General features: G+C 52.5%; 2 long non-coding RNA genes across 4 annotated transcripts; both read left to right on the top strand.

The window, feature by feature from the left end:
* The first annotated feature begins 1,890 nt into the window (after positions 1-1,890).
* LOC149916203 (uncharacterized) lies at positions 1,891-10,325 on the top strand. Its single transcript, XR_016470731.1, has 4 exons — positions 1,891-2,134; positions 2,733-2,924; positions 8,020-8,083; positions 8,494-10,325. It is a non-coding gene; the product is annotated as an uncharacterized LOC149916203 (long non-coding RNA).
* Positions 10,326-13,134: 2,809 nt separating this feature from the next.
* LOC149916204 (uncharacterized) lies at positions 13,135-17,799 on the top strand. Of its 3 annotated transcripts, none has more exons than XR_016470733.1 (5): positions 13,135-13,348; positions 14,540-14,608; positions 14,713-14,832; positions 15,431-15,526; positions 15,937-17,799. It is a non-coding gene; the product is annotated as an uncharacterized LOC149916204 (long non-coding RNA). The 3 variants fall into 3 exon arrangements; XR_016470734.1 differs by lacking the exon at positions 13,135-13,348 and adding an exon at positions 13,370-14,156; XR_016470732.1 differs by lacking the exon at positions 13,135-13,348 and having other exon boundaries at positions 13,372-14,608; positions 15,937-17,798.
* Positions 17,800-19,315: the final 1,516 nt, after the last annotated feature.

Genomic DNA, 19,315 nt, shown 5'->3' on the forward strand with positions numbered 1-19,315 from the left:
CATGTGTATTTGTGTATTTCTTCATGCTTCCTGTCCTCTTATGTTTTGTCACTTATTTTTAGTTAATGCTGAAAATGCATCTATGGGTGTGGTTTGGAAATTTGTCTACTTGCTCTGTCAAAGTGACTAAGTTTTTTAGGAGGAGCTTGAGCTAAACTGTTAACCTTGATCTGATTTCCCCCTCCCACACACACACACATTGTGTTTTTCCTCTGTCATGAAAAGAAAGAGAACAGATCTCCAGGGTCTGTGCTGTGGGTCCACGTCACTCCTGTATGAGAAGTTTATCCTGCGGTCTCTTACAGGTTTTCCTACCAGTAAGTTCATACTCTGCTCCACTTAGATAGCATGTATCCTGAGAATGACTGTAGAAGAAGAGCTCTCCTTCTTAAGGATTCTGCCTGTCCGTAGGCAATTTTGATTGGTTTGGCTGGAGCTTAGGAGCTTGGTGCTTATGACTTCAATTGTTTGTGATACAGAGCTGCGCCACTTACTGCCTAGATCAAATAAACGTATTATTGGAAGAGACTACTCTATGCTTTTTTTTTTTTTTTAGTGTTTTTATAGTGTGAGGGTGGTATATGCCTTCAAACAGGTAGCGTCTAAAAGAAATCTATTTTTCTTCTTTCTTTGTTGGAGCAGTAGTTCAGGATAATATGGATACTTTCTTCTCTACTAGTATGTTTCCCATAGGGGTATTCTGGGAATGGCTTCTTTGATTGCTTACTTGCTTATTTTCAATACTGAAGGAGACATACCATTCTTTTTCTTCTGCCTATGTAAAACTCCCTTTGTCTTTTTTGTAGTTTTGAGTTGTGTTTTCAAACAAAATGTACAGCTGGATCTAGAACAGTTGCCAAAGAGGTGTCTGCAGGCAAATGGTGCTGGATTTCCCAGATGGAGGTCATAAAGTTCTTTGCCTCCTTGCAAAGTGTTCTCTGTATTCTAATATAGCTTTGTATGTTACTGCTGTTTTGAGACTTTCACGACAAATCCGTTATCTGTTTCCCAAAGGTGATGCTGAGAAACACGCCTCATGATGACTTATGCATACCTCACGTTTCATATTCATTCTTCCTTTGGGTTAGAAGTAGACCAAATCTTTGAAAATGTGCCTGGGAATCCCACTGTTATTAAAACAGTTCAGCTGTGGTGCCCGTGGTCAGAACGCCCTGCGGCAGATCCTGGCATTGGTTGTGAATGAAAGAACTGACAACAAATTGCTTGATATCAAAACCATTCTGGTGGACATTTACAAGCCAAGCCTTGGGTGACGCGGATGGAATCTCAGAGTGGTGAGGCCAGGTATGGAAGCTGTTACTACTATGTTTTTTCTTGAAGTTGCATGGCTGTTTTGCATTGCTCTGTTAATCATTCCAAGCCATCCTTGGCTTCACTGCACACATCTGTCCAATTGATACCAGTTTTTTCATCACCTCAGATGCTGGGAAAAAAAAAAAAAAAAAAACCAAAAAACTCCCCCAAAACCCCCAAGCATGACAACATCAATTTGATTACTTATTTATTTACAGATATTCATAAACACTTAGCACAGCTCTTCTGACTGTGGAGAAGTTTTCCTTGGTTTTCTTCGTCTTTTCTTAATTTACGGTTTTTTTCTCCCCTCTCGTCCTCCATCTAATTTAGCGTTTTCCCTCTGCAAGTAAGAGAAAGAGAACGGAGCGCCAGGGGCTGCGGTGCAGCTCGGCGCCAAACCGGTCGGCGAGGTTGTTTCCGCGGTCTCTGGTGCCCCCTCGTGGCCAATCGGTGGAATTACAGCAGTGCATGTTTGGTGCCTGAGGCACCAGGACGCATGCGCGCAGGCACGAGGAAGTGGTGTACGTACGTTCTCGTCGCTCTACGTAGCAAATCGTTGGTCCTCCAGGCAGCAGCACGCATGCGCGTCCTAACTTCTCAATAGCATTCCAACCTACAAAGCCTAGAGGTGCAGGCGAGTAGTTGATTCTTGGACCACTGTCTCAGCAATGATTTTCTCTCTTACAGGTGGACGTGCTCCTTGTCTATTTCCTCGGACGGTTTGACACTCCAGCCTGCCTCAGGAACAGACTATTCTGCCTCCCAGCGGCCCCCGCGCCCGTCGCATACGTAATGAGGAGTCGAAAACAATGCACGCGTAGGTGTATACTCGAAAATGCGCATGCGTAGTGCTTTGGAGGTCCCGGGCATGCGTCGTGGGGGGGCGCCGAGGGGGGCGCATGCGTCATGCTTTCTCAAGACTTGCCGATCACGGGGCAGAGCCGTGTCGGTGCTGCTGCACGCCAGGATCGCGACCACGAATGTCCGAGCTGCTCGCGTTCTGCTGCCGCTGAGAGGGCTTTTAAACGGGTGGGGGACGGTGCAGGGCTAGGAGTGGAAAGGGACTTTGCTGGTTCACCGGGGTGGCGAGCAAATTGGATGCAACGAGGCGCTCAGAGGCAGCTGGGAGCCATACCGTTCTCGGATGGGCTCGGGAATGAAACGGCGGATATAGATGAAGGGCACCCTGGATTAGAAGGGGAGAAAAGCACTGAGCCGGCGATCCAAGAATCGACTGCTTGCATGCACCCGTAGTAGTTTGTCAAAACAGTTGCTAGACAGAAAAGACAAGTTGTCGGGCGCGTGTCCGCTGTTACTTGGAAGACTAATCACCATTGAGTGCGGCGGCTTAGCTGCACAGAGCGGTTAAACCACCACTTCCGTATTTCTAAGCGCATGCGTTATGTTGCCTGCAGGACTAAGCAACAGTCGGGGAGTTCTCCGCATTGAGCAAGAGGTGGCAGCAGAGGAATCAAAGCTTCAGCCCGAGTGGGATGGACCATTTCAGGTGCTGCTGCTGTGGATGTCGTCTGCCTTGACTTCAGCAATGCTTTTGATACAGTCTCCCACGACATCCTGCTAATGAAGCTGAGAAAGTGTGGGATAGTGTGTGCCCGCTTCATACGAGGTTTTTCATTACCTCGGACGCTGGCTGCAAAAAATAGAGTAATAAAAATCTTGACAACATCAATTTGCTGGTTATTTGTTTATTGACAAGTACCCCTACGCGCTGAGCGCAGGTTTGGTGGGTTTGTCGAAGATTTCCTTCGTTGTCTTTGTCGTCTTCCCTTCCCCCCTCTCCCTTCTGTGTTTTTCCTCTGCCAGCAAAAGAGAGAACGGGCTGGCGATGGCTTGGTGCAGACCCACAGCAGTCCTAGCGGCGAAGTGATTTCCGCGGTCTCTGGTGCCACCGCGTGGCCGATCGGCAAAAGTGCGTCGCGGTTGTTTCCGCGATCTCTCGCGCCCCCTCGTGGCCAATCGGGGGAACTGCATCGAGGTTGTTTCAGCTGTCTCTGGTGCCCCCACGCGGTCAATCGGCAGAATTGCGGCAGCGTCGCTACGTCGCCGCAGGCAGCAGGGCGCGTGCGCGCAGGCACGCGGAAGTGGTGCTCGGTCCCCCGCGAAGTAGTGCGCATGCGCCACAAGCTTTCCAATCGCACACATTTCTTCGAAGCCCTGAGATGCAGGTGAGCAGTCAATACTTGGACCGCCGGCTCCGCGACACTATTCTCTCTTCCGATCCAGAATGCTCCTCGTCTGTTTCCTCGGGCGGTTTTATGCCCCGGTCTGCTTCGAGAACGTACTGAACGCGCTGCAAACGACGGCGCGTGCGTTTTGCGGCCGTGAGGAAAGCGTGCGTATTGCGGCGTCGAGGCTGGCGCGCGCGCAGAGCACGTGGCACACGCGCATTGCGGGGCACAGCCAGGCGCATGCGCCGTGGCGGGCAGAGTCCGGCGCATGCCCCGTTCGGAACAGAATCCAGTGCGTGCGTAGCGCTTTTTTTTTCTTCTTCTTCTTTTTTTTTTTAAACCACTGGCGCATGCGTCGTGCTTTCTCATGAATCGCGCGTCCGTACTCCGTGCTGTTGTCTCGAGAACCGCGCCTGCGTAGTGCGGTGCGGAGACTGCCGCGTGCGCGGTGCCTAGCTTGGCCCGTGTGCGTTGCTCTCGCGAGACTTGCTTTTCCGGGAACGCTGCGGTGCAGGGCTGGGGCTGGAGCCCCAAACGTCTGCTCCTCCGCCGCGGCGGCAAGCACGTTGGGTGCCACGAGGCGCTGAGGGGCAGCCGTGAGCCGACCCGGTCCGTTCCCGGGTGGGCTCGGGCATAAATCGGCGGAAATAGACGAGGGGCATCCTGGATTAGAAGGGGAAATTATCGCTGAGCCGGCGCTCCGAGAATCGGCTGCTTGCCCGTCCCCGCAGTGGTCTGTCGAAACAATTGCTATCTTTCAGTTGACGCGCGCGTGTTCGCTATTATCTGGAGGACTGATCACCATAGAGAGCGGCGGATTAGCGGCGCAGAGCGGTTAAAACGCCACTTCCGCGTTTCTACGCGCATGCGTTGTACAGCTTGCCGGCCTGAGCAGCGGGCAGCGGCAGTTCCGCGCATTGGCCACGAGGTGGCAGCAGAGACCGCGGGAAGAACTCCGGCGGCATTGCCGGGGACCCGCGGCGCAGGCCGTGGCGATCCGTTCCGCGTTGTGATGACGGGGGAAGAGCGCGAAGTTAGAAGCGGGGGGAAAAGACGAAGAAAACAAAGGGAAACTACTCCAGACCCCGGAAAGCTGTGCTAAGTGCTTATGAATATCTGTTAAAAAAGAAAACAGACTCGTTTTTGCCAGCATCCATTGCACTGTTTCTAAATATTCACATACCGAAATGTAACTGCCCGGCAGATTTAACGATAACGAAATAAAGCACTTTGGCAGAAAGCACAGGGCTATATTAACGTTTGCTCAGCCTCTGTCTTGTTCACATTTTAATGTGTTTTTTTCCAAGGTCTTTCTTCAACTCCAGGTTTCATTTTTGGCTTTTTATTCTTTTTAATGCCATAAAACGGGTAGTTTTAGGCCCTAGCAGGTCTACGCAGGCAGAGACAAAGTTGCAGTTCTGAGATTCTTGGGGACCGTTACATCATTTCCACAAAGATTAACAAAACCTGCAGTTCTCCACTTAAGTATACAGATGGAAAACACGAATTCAGCTGCATGGAAAGAATCGATGTGTCACAGCTGCCATCGGCAGGATGGCCAGAGAGTTGTGCAGGTCCACTGCTTGCTCAGCTGCACCTTTTTATCTGCCCTTCTCTGGTCCTCCTGCAGCTGGACAGATAGCCCACAAGGGCACGGGGGACGCAGACCCCCCCGGCCAGCTGCAGCAGTCGCTCCTGCCAGTGCTCCCTTTCCTCCCGACCATTCCCATTTTGCAGGCTGGTGCCCTGTGTGGCAGAGGAGGAGAGAGCTGCGGGCAGAAGGAAAACAGGGTGCTGGGATTCCTCCAGCCCGCTGCCAGATGTCTTCTCTGGCATGTTGGGGGTGGGCAGAGGACTGTGGGAGCAGCTTCGAGGCTCTGGGCAGGAGGGAAGGCAGCAAAGATGCAGCTTCAGGCAGCGGACTCTGAGCTGGAGCGGTGCAGCCAGGCACGGCTGCACAGCTCACAGTCTGGACACACGGAAGCCTTTTCGCTGCACATGCGGCTTCTCAGCATCTTGCTGCATCAGTATGAAAATCTGTGCTCTCCTACCTATGAGAAATTTTATCAGTTGCCTTTGAGGACATCTGACTGGAATCAAACTATGTGGGCCATCCTTGCTCATTCAGTGATAAACTTCCCCTTGCCAGACAGGCAGACCTAATTCACTTTTTTTTTTTTTTTTATTCATGACGTTATGGGAACTTTGAGATCACAGCCTGAAGCAGTGATGGAGCATCTGGTGAGGGGTGGTGCAGCCCTGCAAGCACAGGTGGAAGCAATGCAGCTGTGGGACCAGGTGGGGCTGAGCCTGGCTCCACCCCTCCCTCACCTCATTTAAGGGCTGGCAGCCCCCAAGGCAGTGTCTTTTGCTGGAGACTGCCTGCTGTGGACTGTTGGGTGAGTGCTCTTTCCTGGAAAGAGGCAACTGATTTTTGTTCCCTGCTGTAGGGCTTTGATCTTTACCCTCTGATCTGAGGGATCCAAAGCTGGACTGGAGCAGCTATGTCTGCTATGCTTGTTCTTATTTTTCTGTTCAGTTCTTTGCTTAAGGGAGTGAAGGGGTTATCTCCCTTTCTCCGAACTGGTAATGGAGGGGCTGACATACATTCCTTTCTTTTGCTCTTGTCTCATTCCTGGAATGCTTCAGTCAGTCCCAAGGTAATGCTGGTTGGCTGACTGAGCATTGCAACTCTGGAAATGCCTGGAGCTAATGCGCTTTTCCGTAAAGGGATCCTGTGTTCTCCAGGTTTCCTCTGTAACTCTTCTTAAGTTCAATACCTTCTTGTGAAGTCTCTGTTCCCTCTTTCATGATTCTCATTGCCTAATCTCCAACCTGAGACTCCAAACTCGGTTTGTCTGCTACCACGTTGTCCCAATCCATTTCATGACGCGTACCCTCTGCATCCCCCTCCATGTTCCCTCTGTGACCTCGTGTCCCGCCTGTGTCTGTGTCCTCCCTGTGTCCTCTGCCCACGTCCCCTCTGTGTCTCCTGTGCCACGTACTAATTCTGCCCATGCTGAGTATTGTTTAAGGGCACGTATTTAAACTATGTTCCGTGTCTCTTTGGATCCCGTTCTGTTTTGCAGCACGATGGGGTTTAAGGGTTCTCGGGGCTCCTCTGGCTAGTGGTTTAAGCACTGTGAAATCTGTGCAGCGGATAATGAAATGCCGCGAATCCCTTGTTCGTGCATTGCTTGTATGCAGGTGGGTTTTGCGATGGCTGTAGGACGCTCACTTAAAGATGGAATGGGGGTCACAAGGGGCTCGCCTTGCTCCCTGGGCCCAATAAGCTTCCGTCCCAATAAGCTTCGTGGCTGGTAGTAGGGTGAGGTGCATGTATCGGGCTGGGACCTGAGCTTAAGAAATCCCCCGGCCCCAGTGGCCGTTTTCTTCATCCGCACGTAGTGTAATACAGTCTCCACTTCTTGAGCATACTGAACACGAGTATTCTGTTCCTGTCTTGTCTGGTTCTCTCCTAGACCTCCCTTACAAATTTGTCAGTAGTAACAGATGTCAGGGCACAGTTCTCAGAGCACGCTGTGGCTGTCCACCCCAGGGTCCTAGGGTTCTTTCTGTTTTTATGGCAGACCTGGCTTCGTATTCATAGGAAACAAAGGATTGTCTTCAACTGGACCACTTCATCTGGATCGCCCCAGGTATCTCCATCCCAATTGTCAGGGGATGCTGTTAGTTTCCTAGTCTGTATGATAGCCAATCTCCCCACCCCTCTTCCTTCCATCCCCTGACTGCCATTCAGTAGCTAGCTCTGCAGCTATGGGACCCACCAGTGTGATGAAGCAGTACCTCTGGTGTGCTGAATACTGGCGCTGGCACAGAGAGGCTCTATGGCTGATGTGAATCTTCCTGCCTGGACTACTTGGTGAGTTTCCCCAGAGCTGTTGAGCACACAGGCTTCCCCACCTACCCTGATTGCTCACCAGGCCATCGATGTTCTTTGTGGACATGGCTTCAGGTATCATACCGGAGACTCCTTAGAGTCGGAAGCGACCATTTATGATGGTCTAGTCCAACTCGCCCACAATGAACAGGGACATTCACAGCTAGATCAGGTTGCCCTGCGTGTCACCTTGGAAGGGACAGGGCATCCACCACATCTCTGGGCAACCTGTTCCACTGTGCAGAGTCACAGAAGGTCCCGGGTTGGAAGGGACCTCGAGGATCGTGAATCTCCAACCCCCCTGCTACATGCAGGGCCATCAACCTCCCCATTTCATACTAGACCAGGCTGCCCAGGGCCCCATCCAACCTGGCCTTGAACACCTCCAGGGATGGACGGGGCATCCACAGCCTCTCTGGGCAGCTGTTCCAGCACCTCACCGCTCTCTCTGTAAAGAACTTCCCCTTGGCGTCCAACCTAAATCTTCCCTCCCCCAGCTTAAAATGTTTCCCCTTGTCCCTTGCTGTGAAAGATATTTTCCTGATATCTAACCTAAATTTTCCCTTCTTCTTTCCTTTAGCTCCCCTTTGGGTATCGAAAGGCTGTTACCAGGTCACCTCGGAGCCTTCACTTCTCCGGGCTGAACAGCCCCAGCTCTCTCAGCCTGTCCTCACAGGTGAGGCGTTTGATCCTTCGGTTCTTTTTTTTTTTTTTTTTCTTGTGGCCATCCTCTGCATGTGCTCCAACGGGTCCATGTCTCTTCTGCGCTGAGGGCTCTTCATATGGACACAGTACTCCAGATGAGGCCTCTTCAGCACAGAGCAGAGGGGCAGGATCACTTCTTTTCACCTGCTGACCGCACATCTTTTGGTGCAGCCCAGGGTGTGGCTGGTTTTCTGGGCTGGGAGGGCACTTTGCTGGCTCATGTACAGCTTGGCATCCACCAGGTCTTTTGGGACAGGCCTAGGCTCAGCCCTTTCATCCCCCAGCATGTATTGGTAGTGGGGGGTTCTCTTGTCCCAGGTGCAAGACACTGCACCTGGATTTGTTGAAGCTGATGAGGTTTGTCTGTGCCTGCTGCTCAAGCCTGTCTAGGTCCCCCTGTCTGGCGTCCCGTCCCTCTGGCGTGTCACTGCTCCCCACAGCTTGGTGTTTCCAGCAAATTTTCTGAGGGTGCGCTCGATCCCGCTGGTGATGCCACTGATGAAGATACTGAAGAGTCTCAGCCCCAGCACGGACCCCTTTGAGATGCCATTCATCACCGATCGCCATCCAGACACGGAGCCATTGGCTCCTGGACTCGATCCTGCAGCCGGTTCTTTGTCCATTGAACAGTCCACTCACCGTATCCTTCCAATTTGGAAAGAAGGATGTTGCGGGGTATTGTGTCAAAGGCCTTACTGAAGTCCAGGTAGATGATATCAGTGGTTCTTCACTTGGCTATTGATGCAGTGACACCATCACAGACAGCCAATGGATTGGTCAAGCAGGATTTACCCTTGGTCCTCTGGATGCTCCAACAGGTCCATGTCTTTTCTGCACTAAGGACTCTACATCTGGACACGATCCCTAGATATGGGATTATGTAGAATATAGTCTCAGATAAGGGAAACCACTTTACTTCACAAGTCCTACAGGAGCTAATGAGAACTTTAGAAATGAAGTGGGAGTTCCATACTCGCCGGCACCCTCCTTCTTCAGGGAGAGTAGAATGAATCAATCAGATGCTGACAAAGCACTTGTCAAAATGGATTTTAGAGACCAAATGACCACGGACAAAGCGTTTACCTTTAGCCCTTCTCAGAATACAAACCGCTCCCAGAAAAGACTTGGGAGTATCACTGTACGAAGTGCTGTTTGGGGTGCTGTACTTGGGAGGGAGAGGTGAGATGCCCTCTCTTGAAACCAAGGATAAGTTTCTGAAGAACTATATACTCGGGTTGTCTGCTTCTCTGTTATCCCTCAAGGAACATGGACTGCTGTCTCGAGCTCCACCTCTGGAATTTCTAGTGCCCTCATTCCGTGCTGGCGGCTGGGTCCTAACACGCACGTGTAAGGAATCAAAGCTTCAGCCCGAGTGGGATGGACCATTTCAGGGGCTGCTGCTGTGGATGTCGTCTGCCTTGACTTCAGCAATGCTTTTGATACAGTCTCCCACGACATCCTGCAAATGAAGCTGAGGAAGCGTGGGATAGATGAGTGGATAATGAGGTGGGCTGAGAACTGGCTTACTGGCTGAGCTCAGGGGGCGGTGATCGGCGGTGCGGAGTGCGGGTGGAGAGCTGTGAGTGGCGGTGCTCCTTGGGGGTTGGTTCTGGGTCTGGTTGTGAAAGGTAGGTTGTGTTTTTGCAGTAGAAGCTTTTAGTGTTTTCGGTACGTAGTATTGACCTTCACTGAACTTATAACCCTCTTGTGAAATAGCTGTTTTCCTTCCACTAAGAAAGCTGTTGAACAGAGTAGAAAGTTAAAGATTGGGGGCGTTCTGACTGGGGTAGAAGTGAGCCAGGTGCAAAACAAGGCAAAGATGCGGGGTGGAGAAAGAGAGCCCAGCACAGGACAGAACGCATGTGCTCACTCTTGGAAATATGGCCCTCGTATCTCCATGGAGAAGTACAGAACATACGAAAGAACAATGGGTTGGTAATGGACCTTATATGGAAATGTATCATAGCAACAGCATCGGGGAGAGTGTAAGCCTGAGCCGCTCAACCAATGAATGCCAGGAGAGCGTTACCTGCGTTGGGTTTGGAGTATAGAACGGAATGAATTTCGCTGACTGTTGCACAATCCCTCCCTCGCTAATAGGGGACATGAGCCTGTTATTGCAATGACAAATAAACTTTGCTGCTATCACTGAGATCCTGGCCTAACCTGAATTTTTTGGCTTTGAGTGTTTCTCACAGACGTGGTGTCAAAACCAAATGTGGTTAATCGTTTCAAGCCATGGCTTGGCTGCACGCATCTGCCCGCTTCGTACGAGGTTTTTCATTACCTCGGACGCTGGCTGCAAAAAATAGAGTAATAAAAATCTTGACAACATCAATTTGCTGGTTATTTGTTTATTGACAAGTACCCCTACGCGCTGAGCGCAGGTTTGGTGGGTTTGTCGAAGATTTCCTTCGTTGTCTTTGTCGTCTTCCCTTCCCCCCTCTCCCTTCTGTGTTTTTCCTCTGCCAGCAAAAGAGAGAACGGGCTGGCGATGGCTTGGTGCAGACCCACAGCAGTCCTAGCGGCGAAGTGATTTCCGCGGTCTCTGGTGCCACCGCGTGGCCGATCGGCAAAAGTGCGTCGCGGTTGTTTCCGCGATCTCTCGCGCCCCCTCGTGGCCAATCGGGGGAACTGCATCGAGGTTGTTTCAGCTGTCTCTGGTGCCCCCACGCGGTCAATCGGCAGAATTGCGGCAGCGTCGCTACGTCGCCGCAGGCAGCAGGGCGCGTGCGCGCAGGCACGCGGAAGTGGTGCTCGGTCCCCCGCGAAGTAGTGCGCATGCGCCACAAGCTTTCCAATCGCACACATTTCTTCGAAGCCCTGAGATGCAGGTGAGCAGTCAATACTTGGACCGCCGGCTCCGCGACACTATTCTCTCTTCCGATCCAGAATGCTCCTCGTCTGTTTCCTCGGGCGGTTTTATGCCCCGGTCTGCTTCGAGAACGTACTGAACGCGCTGCAAACGACGGCGCGTGCGTTTTGCGGCCGTGAGGAAAGCGTGCGTATTGCGGCGTCGAGGCTGGCGCGCGCGCAGAGCACGTGGCACACGCGCATTGCGGGGCACAGCCAGGCGCATGCGCCGTGGCGGGCAGAGTCCGGCGCATGCCCCGTTCGGAACAGAATCCAGTGCGTGCGTAGCGCTTTTTTTTTCTTCTTCTTCTTTTTTTTTTTAAACCACTGGCGCATGCGTCGTGCTTTCTCATGAATCGCGCGTCCGTACTCCGTGCTGTTGTCTCGAGAACCGCGCCTGCGTAGTGCGGTGCGGAGACTGCCGCGTGCGCGGTGCCTAGCTTGGCCCGTGTGCGTTGCTCTCGCGAGACTTGCTTTTCCGGGAACGCTGCGGTGCAGGGCTGGGGCTGGAGCCCCAAACGTCTGCTCCTCCGCCGCGGCGGCAAGCACGTTGGGTGCCACGAGGCGCTGAGGGGCAGCCGTGAGCCGACCCGGTCCGTTCCCGGGTGGGCTCGGGCATAAATCGGCGGAAATAGACGAGGGGCATCCTGGATTAGAAGGGGAAATTATCGCTGAGCCGGCGCTCCGAGAATCGGCTGCTTGCCCGTCCCCGCAGTGGTCTGTCGAAACAATTGCTATCTTTCAGTTGACGCGCGCGTGTTCGCTATTATCTGGAGGACTGATCACCATAGAGAGCGGCGGATTAGCGGCGCAGAGCGGTTAAAACGCCACTTCCGCGTTTCTACGCGCATGCGTTGTACAGCTTGCCGGCCTGAGCAGCGGGCAGCGGCAGTTCCGCGCATTGGCCACGAGGTGGCAGCAGAGACCGCGGGAAGAACTCCGGCGGCATTGCCGGGGACCCGCGGCGCAGGCCGTGGCGATCCGTTCCGCGTTGTGATGACGGGGGAAGAGCGCGAAGTTAGAAGCGGGGGGAAAAGACGAAGAAAACAAAGGGAAACTACTCCAGACCCCGGAAAGCTGTGCTAAGTGCTTATGAATATCTGTTAAAAAAGAAAACAGACTCGTTTTTGCCAGCATCCATTGCACTGTTTCTAAATATTCACATACCGAAATGTAACTGCCCGGCAGATTTAACGATAACGAAATAAAGCACTTTGGCAGAAAGCACAGGGCTATATTAACGTTTGCTCAGCCTCTGTCTTGTTCACATTTTAATGTGTTTTTTTCCAAGGTCTTTCTTCAACTCCAGGTTTCATTTTTGGCTTTTTATTCTTTTTAATGCCATAAAACGGGTAGTTTTAGGCCCTAGCAGGTCTACGCAGGCAGAGACAAAGTTGCAGTTCTGAGATTCTTGGGGACCGTTACATCATTTCCACAAAGATTAACAAAACCTGCAGTTCTCCACTTAAGTATACAGATGGAAAACACGAATTCAGCTGCATGGAAAGAATCGATGTGTCACAGCTGCCATCGGCAGGATGGCCAGAGAGTTGTGCAGGTCCACTGCTTGCTCAGCTGCACCTTTTTATCTGCCCTTCTCTGGTCCTCCTGCAGCTGGACAGATAGCCCACAAGGGCACGGGGGACGCAGACCCCCCCGGCCAGCTGCAGCAGTCGCTCCTGCCAGTGCTCCCTTTCCTCCCGACCATTCCCATTTTGCAGGCTGGTGCCCTGTGTGGCAGAGGAGGAGAGAGCTGCGGGCAGAAGGAAAACAGGGTGCTGGGATTCCTCCAGCCCGCTGCCAGATGTCTTCTCTGGCATGTTGGGGGTGGGCAGAGGACTGTGGGAGCAGCTTCGAGGCTCTGGGCAGGAGGGAAGGCAGCAAAGATGCAGCTTCAGGCAGCGGACTCTGAGCTGGAGCGGTGCAGCCAGGCACGGCTGCACAGCTCACAGTCTGGACACACGGAAGCCTTTTCGCTGCACATGCGGCTTCTCAGCATCTTGCTGCATCAGTATGAAAATCTGTGCTCTCCTACCTATGAGAAATTTTATCAGTTGCCTTTGAGGACATCTGACTGGAATCAAAATATGTGGGCCATCCTTGCTCATTCAGTGATAAACTTCCCCTTGCCAGACAGGCAGACCTAATTCACTTTTTTTTTTTTTTTTATTCATGACGTTATGGGAACTTTGAGATCACAGCCTGAAGCAGTGATGGAGCATCTGGTGAGGGGTGGTGCAGCCCTGCAAGCACAGGTGGAAGCAATGCAGCTGTGGGACCAGGTGGGGCTGAGCCTGGCTCCACCCCTCCCTCACCTCATTTAAGGGCTGGCAGCCCCCAAGGCAGTGTCTTTTGCTGGAGACTGCCTGCTGTGGACTGTTGGGTGAGTGCTCTTTCCTGGAAAGAGGCAACTGATTTTTGTTCCCTGCTGTAGGGCTTTGATCTTTACCCTCTGATCTGAGGGATCCAAAGCTGGACTGGAGCAGCTATGTCTGCTATGCTTGTTCTTATTTTTCTGTTCAGTTCTTTGCTTAAGGGAGTGAAGGGGTTATCTCCCTTTCTCCGAACTGGTAATGGAGGGGCTGACATACATTCCTTTCTTTTGCTCTTGTCTCATTCCTGGAATGCTTCAGTCAGTCCCAAGGTAATGCTGGTTGGCTGACTGAGCATTGCAACTCTGGAAATGCCTGGAGCTAATGCGCTTTTCCGTAAAGGGATCCTGTGTTCTCCAGGTTTCCTCTGTAACTCTTCTTAAGTTCAATACCTTCTTGTGAAGTCTCTGTTCCCTCTTTCATGATTCTCATTGCCTAATCTCCAACCTGAGACTCCAAACTCGGTTTGTCTGCTACCACGTTGTCCCAATCCATTTCATGACGCGTACCCTCTGCATCCCCCTCCATGTTCCCTCTGTGACCTCGTGTCCCGCCTGTGTCTGTGTCCTCCCTGTGTCCTCTGCCCACGTCCCCTCTGTGTCTCCTGTGCCACGTACTAATTCTGCCCATGCTGAGTATTGTTTAAGGGCACGTATTTAAACTATGTTCCGTGTCTCTTTGGATCCCGTTCTGTTTTGCAGCACGATGGGGTTTAAGGGTTCTCGGGGCTCCTCTGGCTAGTGGTTTAAGCACTGTGAAATCTGTGCAGCGGATAATGAAATGCCGCGAATCCCTTGTTCGTGCATTGCTTGTATGCAGGTGGGTTTTGCGATGGCTGTAGGACGCTCACTTAAAGATGGAATGGGGGTCACAAGGGGCTCGCCTTGCTCCCTGGGCCCAATAAGCTTCCGTCCCAATAAGCTTCGTGGCTGGTAGTAGGGTGAGGTGCATGTATCGGGCTGGGACCTGAGCTTAAGAAAACCCCCGGCCCCAGTGGCCGTTTTCTTCATCCGCACGTAGTGTAATACAGTCTCCACTACTTGAGCATACTGAACACGAGTATTCTGTTCCTGTCTTGTCTGGTTCTCTCCTAGACCTCCCTTACAAATTTGTCAGTAGTAACAGATGTCAGGGCACAGTTCTCAGAGCACGCTGTGGCTGTCCACCCCAGGGTCCTAGGGTTCTTTCTGTTTTTATGGCAGACCTGGCTTCGTATTCATAGGAAACAAAGGATTGTCTTCAACTGGACCACTTCATCTGGATCGCCCCAGGTATCTCCATCCCAATTGTCAGGGGATGCTGTTAGTTTCCTAGTCTGTATGATAGCCAATCTCCCCACCCCTCTTCCTTCCATCCCCTGACTGCCATTCAATAGCTAGCTCTGCAGCTATGGGACCCACCAGTGTGATGAAGCAGTACCTCTGGTGTGCTGAATACTGGCGCTGGCACAGAGAGGCTCTATGGCTGATGTGAATCTTCCTGCCTGGACTACTTGGTGAGTTTCCCCAGAGCTGTTGAGCACACAGGCTTCCCCACCTACCCTGATTGCTCACCAGGCCATCGATGTTCTTTGTGGACATGGCTTCAGGTATCATACCGGAGACTCCTTAGAGTCGGAAGCGACCATTTATGATGGTCTAGTCCAACTCGCCCACAATGAACAGGGACATTCACAGCTAGATCAGGTTGCCCTGCGTGTCACCTTGGAAGGGACAGGGCATCCACCACATCTCTGGGCAACCTGTTCCACTGTGCAGAGTCACAGAAGGTCCCGGGTTGGAAGGGACCTCGAGGATCGTGAATCTCCAACCCCCCTGCTACATGCAGGGCCATCAACCTCCCCATTTCATACTAGACCAGGCTGCCCAGGGCCCCATCCAACCTGGCCTTGAACACCTCCAGGGATGGACGGGGCATCCACAGCCTCTCTGGGCAGCTGTTCCAGCACCTCACCGCTCTCTCTGTAAAGAACTTCCCCTTGGCGTCCAACCTAAATCTTCCCTCCCCCAGCTTAAAATGTTTCCCCTTGTCCCTTGCTGTGAAAGATATTTTCCTGATATCTAACCTAAATTTTCCCTTCTTCTTTCCTTTAGCTCCCCTTTGGGTATCGAAAGGCTGTTACCAGGTCACCTCGGAGCCTTCACTTCTCCGGGCTGAACAGCCCCAGCTCTCTCAGCCTGTCCTCACAGGTGAGGCGTTTGATCCTTCGGTTCTTTTTTTTTTTTTTTTTCTTGTGGCCATCCTCTGCATGTGCTCCAACGGGTCCATGTCTCTTCTGCGCTGAGGGCTCTTCATATGGACACAGTACTCCAGATGAGGCCTCTTCAGCACAGAGCAGAGGGGCAGGATCACTTCTTTTCACCTGCTGACCGCACATCTTTTGGTGCAGCCCAGGGTGTGGCTGGTTTTCTGGGCTGGGAGGGCACTTTGCTGGCTCATGTACAGCTTGGCATCCACCAGGTCTTTTGGGACAGGCCTAGGCTCAGCCCTTTCATCCCCCAGCATGTATTGGTAGTGGGGGGTTCTCTTGTCCCAGGTGCAAGACACTGCACCTGGATTTGTTGAAGCTGATGAGGTTTGTCTGTGCCTGCTGCTCAAGCCTGTCTAGGTCCCCCTGTCTGGCGTCCCGTCCCTCTGGCGTGTCACTGCTCCCCACAGCTTGGTGTTTCCAGCAAATTTTCTGAGGGTGCGCTCGATCCCGCTGGTGATGCCACTGATGAAGATACTGAAGAGTCTCAGCCCCAGCACGGACCCCTTTGAGATGCCATTCATCACCGATCGCCATCCAGACACGGAGCCATTGGCTCCTGGACTCGATCCTGCAGCCGGTTCTTTGTCCATTGAACAGTCCACTCACCGTATCCTTCCAATTTGGAAAGAAGGATGTTGCGGGGTATTGTGTCAAAGGCCTTACTGAAGTCCAGGTAGATGATATCAGTGGTTCTTCACTTGGCTATTGATGCAGTGACACCATCACAGACAGCCAATGGATTGGTCAAGCAGGATTTACCCTTGGTCCTCTGGATGCTCCAACAGGTCCATGTCTTTTCTGCACTAAGGACTCTACATCTGGACACGATCCCTAGATATGGGATTATGTAGAATATAGTCTCAGATAAGGGAAACCACTTTACTTCACAAGTCCTACAGGAGCTAATGAGAACTTTAGAAATGAAGTGGGAGTTCCATACTCGCCGGCACCCTCCTTCTTCAGGGAGAGTAGAATGAATCAATCAGATGCTGACAAAGCACTTGTCAAAATGGATTTTAGAGACCAAATGACCACGGACAAAGCGTTTACCTTTAGCCCTTCTCAGAATACAAACCGCTCCCAGAAAAGACTTGGGAGTATCACTGTACGAAGTGCTGTTTGGGGTGCTGTACTTGGGAGGGAGAGGTGAGATGCCCTCTCTTGAAACCAAGGATAAGTTTCTGAAGAACTATATACTCGGGTTGTCTGCTTCTCTGTTATCCCTCAAGGAACATGGACTGCTGTCTCGAGCTCCACCTCTGGAATTTCTAGTGCCCTCATTCCGTGCTGGCGGCTGGGTCCTAACACGCACGTGTAAGGAATCAAAGCTTCAGCCCGAGTGGGATGGACCATTTCAGGGGCTGCTGCTGTGGATGTCGTCTGCCTTGACTTCAGCAATGCTTTTGATACAGTCTCCCACGACATCCTGCAAATGAAGCTGAGGAAGCGTGGGATAGATGAGTGGATAATGAGGTGGGCTGAGAACTGGCTTACTGGCTGAGCTCAGGGGGCGGTGATCGGCGGTGCGGAGTGCGGGTGGAGAGCTGTGAGTGGCGGTGCTCCTTGGGGGTTGGTTCTGGGTCTGGTTGTGAAAGGTAGGTTGTGTTTTTGCAGTAGAAGCTTTTAGTGTTTTCGGTACGTAGTATTGACCTTCACTGAACTTATAACCCTCTTGTGAAATAGCTGTTTTCCTTCCACTAAGAAAGCTGTTGAACAGAGTAGAAAGTTAAAGATTGGGGGCGTTCTGACTGGGGTAGAAGTGAGCCAGGTGCAAAACAAGGCAAAGATGCGGGGTGGAGAAAGAGAGCCCAGCACAGGACAGAACGCATGTGCTCACTCTTGGAAATATGGCCCTCGTATCTCCATGGAGAAGTACAGAACATACGAAAGAACAATGGGTTGGTAATGGACCTTATATGGAAATGTATCATAGCAACAGCATCGGGGAGAGTGTAAGCCTGAGCCGCTCAACCAATGAATGCCAGGAGAGCGTTACCTGCGTTGGGTTTGGAGTATAGAACGGAATGAATTTCGCTGACTGTTGCACAATCCCTCCCTCGCTAATAGGGGACATGAGCCTGTTATTGCAATGACAAATAAACTTTGCTGCTATCACTGAGATCCTGGCCTAACCTGAATTTTTTGGCTTTGAGTGTTTCTCACAGACGTGGTGTCAAAACCAAATGTGGTTAATCGTTTCAAGCCATGGCTTGGCTGCACGCATCTGCCCGCTTCATACGAGGTTTTTCATTACCTCGGACGCTGGCTGCAAAAAATAGAGTAATAAAAATCTTGACAACATCAATTTGCTGGTTATTTGTTTATTGACAAGTACCCCTACGCGCTGAGCGCAGGTTTGGTGGGTTTGTCGAAGATTTCCTTCGTTGTCTTTGTCGTCTTCCCTTCCCCCCTCTCCCTTCTGTGTTTTTCCTCTGCCAGCAAAAGAGAGAACGGGCTGGCGATGGCTTGGTGCAGACCCACAGCAGTCCTAGCGGCGAAGTGATTTCCGCGGTCTCTGGTGCCACCGCGTGGCCGATCGGCAAAAGTGCGTCGCGGTTGTTTCCGCGATCTCTCGCGCCCCCTCGTGGCCAATCGGGGGAACTGCATCGAGGTTGTTTCAGCTGTCTCTGGTGCCCCCACGCGGTCAATCGGCAGAATTGCGGCAGCGTCGCTACGTCGCCGCAGGCAGCAGGGCGCGTGCGCGCAGGCACGCGGAAGTGGTGCTCGGTCCCCCGCGAAGTAGTGCGCATGCGCCACAAGCTTTCCAATCGCACACATTTCTTCGAAGCCCTGAGATGCAGGTGAGCAGTCAATACTTGGACCGCCGGCTCCGCGACACTATTCTCTCTTCCGATCCAGAATGCTCCTCGTCTGTTTCCTCGGGCGGTTTTATGCCCCGGTCTGCTTCGAGAACGTACTGAACGCGCTGCAAACGACGGCGCGTGCGTTTTGCGGCCGTGAGGAAAGCGTGCGTATTGCGGCGTCGAGGCTGGCGCGCGCGCAGAGCACGTGGCACACGCGCATTGCGGGGCACAGCCAGGCGCATGCGCCGTGGCGGGCAGAGTCCGGCGCATGCCCCGTTCGGAACAGAATCCAGTGCGTGCGTAGCGCTTTTTTTTTCTTCTTCTTCTTTTTTTTTTTAAACCACTGGCGCATGCGTCGTGCTTTCTCATGAATCGCGCGTCCGTACTCCGTGCTGTTGTCTCGAGAACCGCGCCTGCGTAGTGCGGTGCGGAGACTGCCGCGTGCGCGGTGCCTAGCTTGGCCCGTGTGCGTTGCTCTCGCGAGACTTGCTTTTCCGGGAACGCTGCGGTGCAGGGCTGGGGCTGGAGCCCCAAACGTCTGCTCCTCCGCCGCGGCGGCAAGCACGTTGGGTGCCACGAGGCGCTGAGGGGCAGCCGTGAGCCGACCCGGTCCGTTCCCGGGTGGGCTCGGGCATAAATCGGCGGAAATAGACGAGGGGCATCCTGGATTAGAAGGGGAAATTATCGCTGAGCCGGCGCTCCGAGAATCGGCTGCTTGCCCGTCCCCGCAGTGGTCTGTCGAAACAATTGCTATCTTTCAGTTGACGCGCGCGTGTTCGCTATTATCTGGAGGACTGATCACCATAGAGAGCGGCGGATTAGCGGCGCAGAGCGGTTAAAACGCCACTTCCGCGTTTCTACGCGCATGCGTTGTACAGCTTGCCGGCCTGAGCAGCGGGCAGCGGCAGTTCCGCGCATTGGCC

This window comes from Phasianus colchicus, chromosome 13 (genome assembly GCF_987193195.1).
Source record: "Phasianus colchicus chromosome 13, bPhaCol1.hap1.1, whole genome shotgun sequence".
Classification (NCBI taxonomy): domain Eukaryota; kingdom Metazoa; phylum Chordata; class Aves; order Galliformes; family Phasianidae; genus Phasianus; species Phasianus colchicus.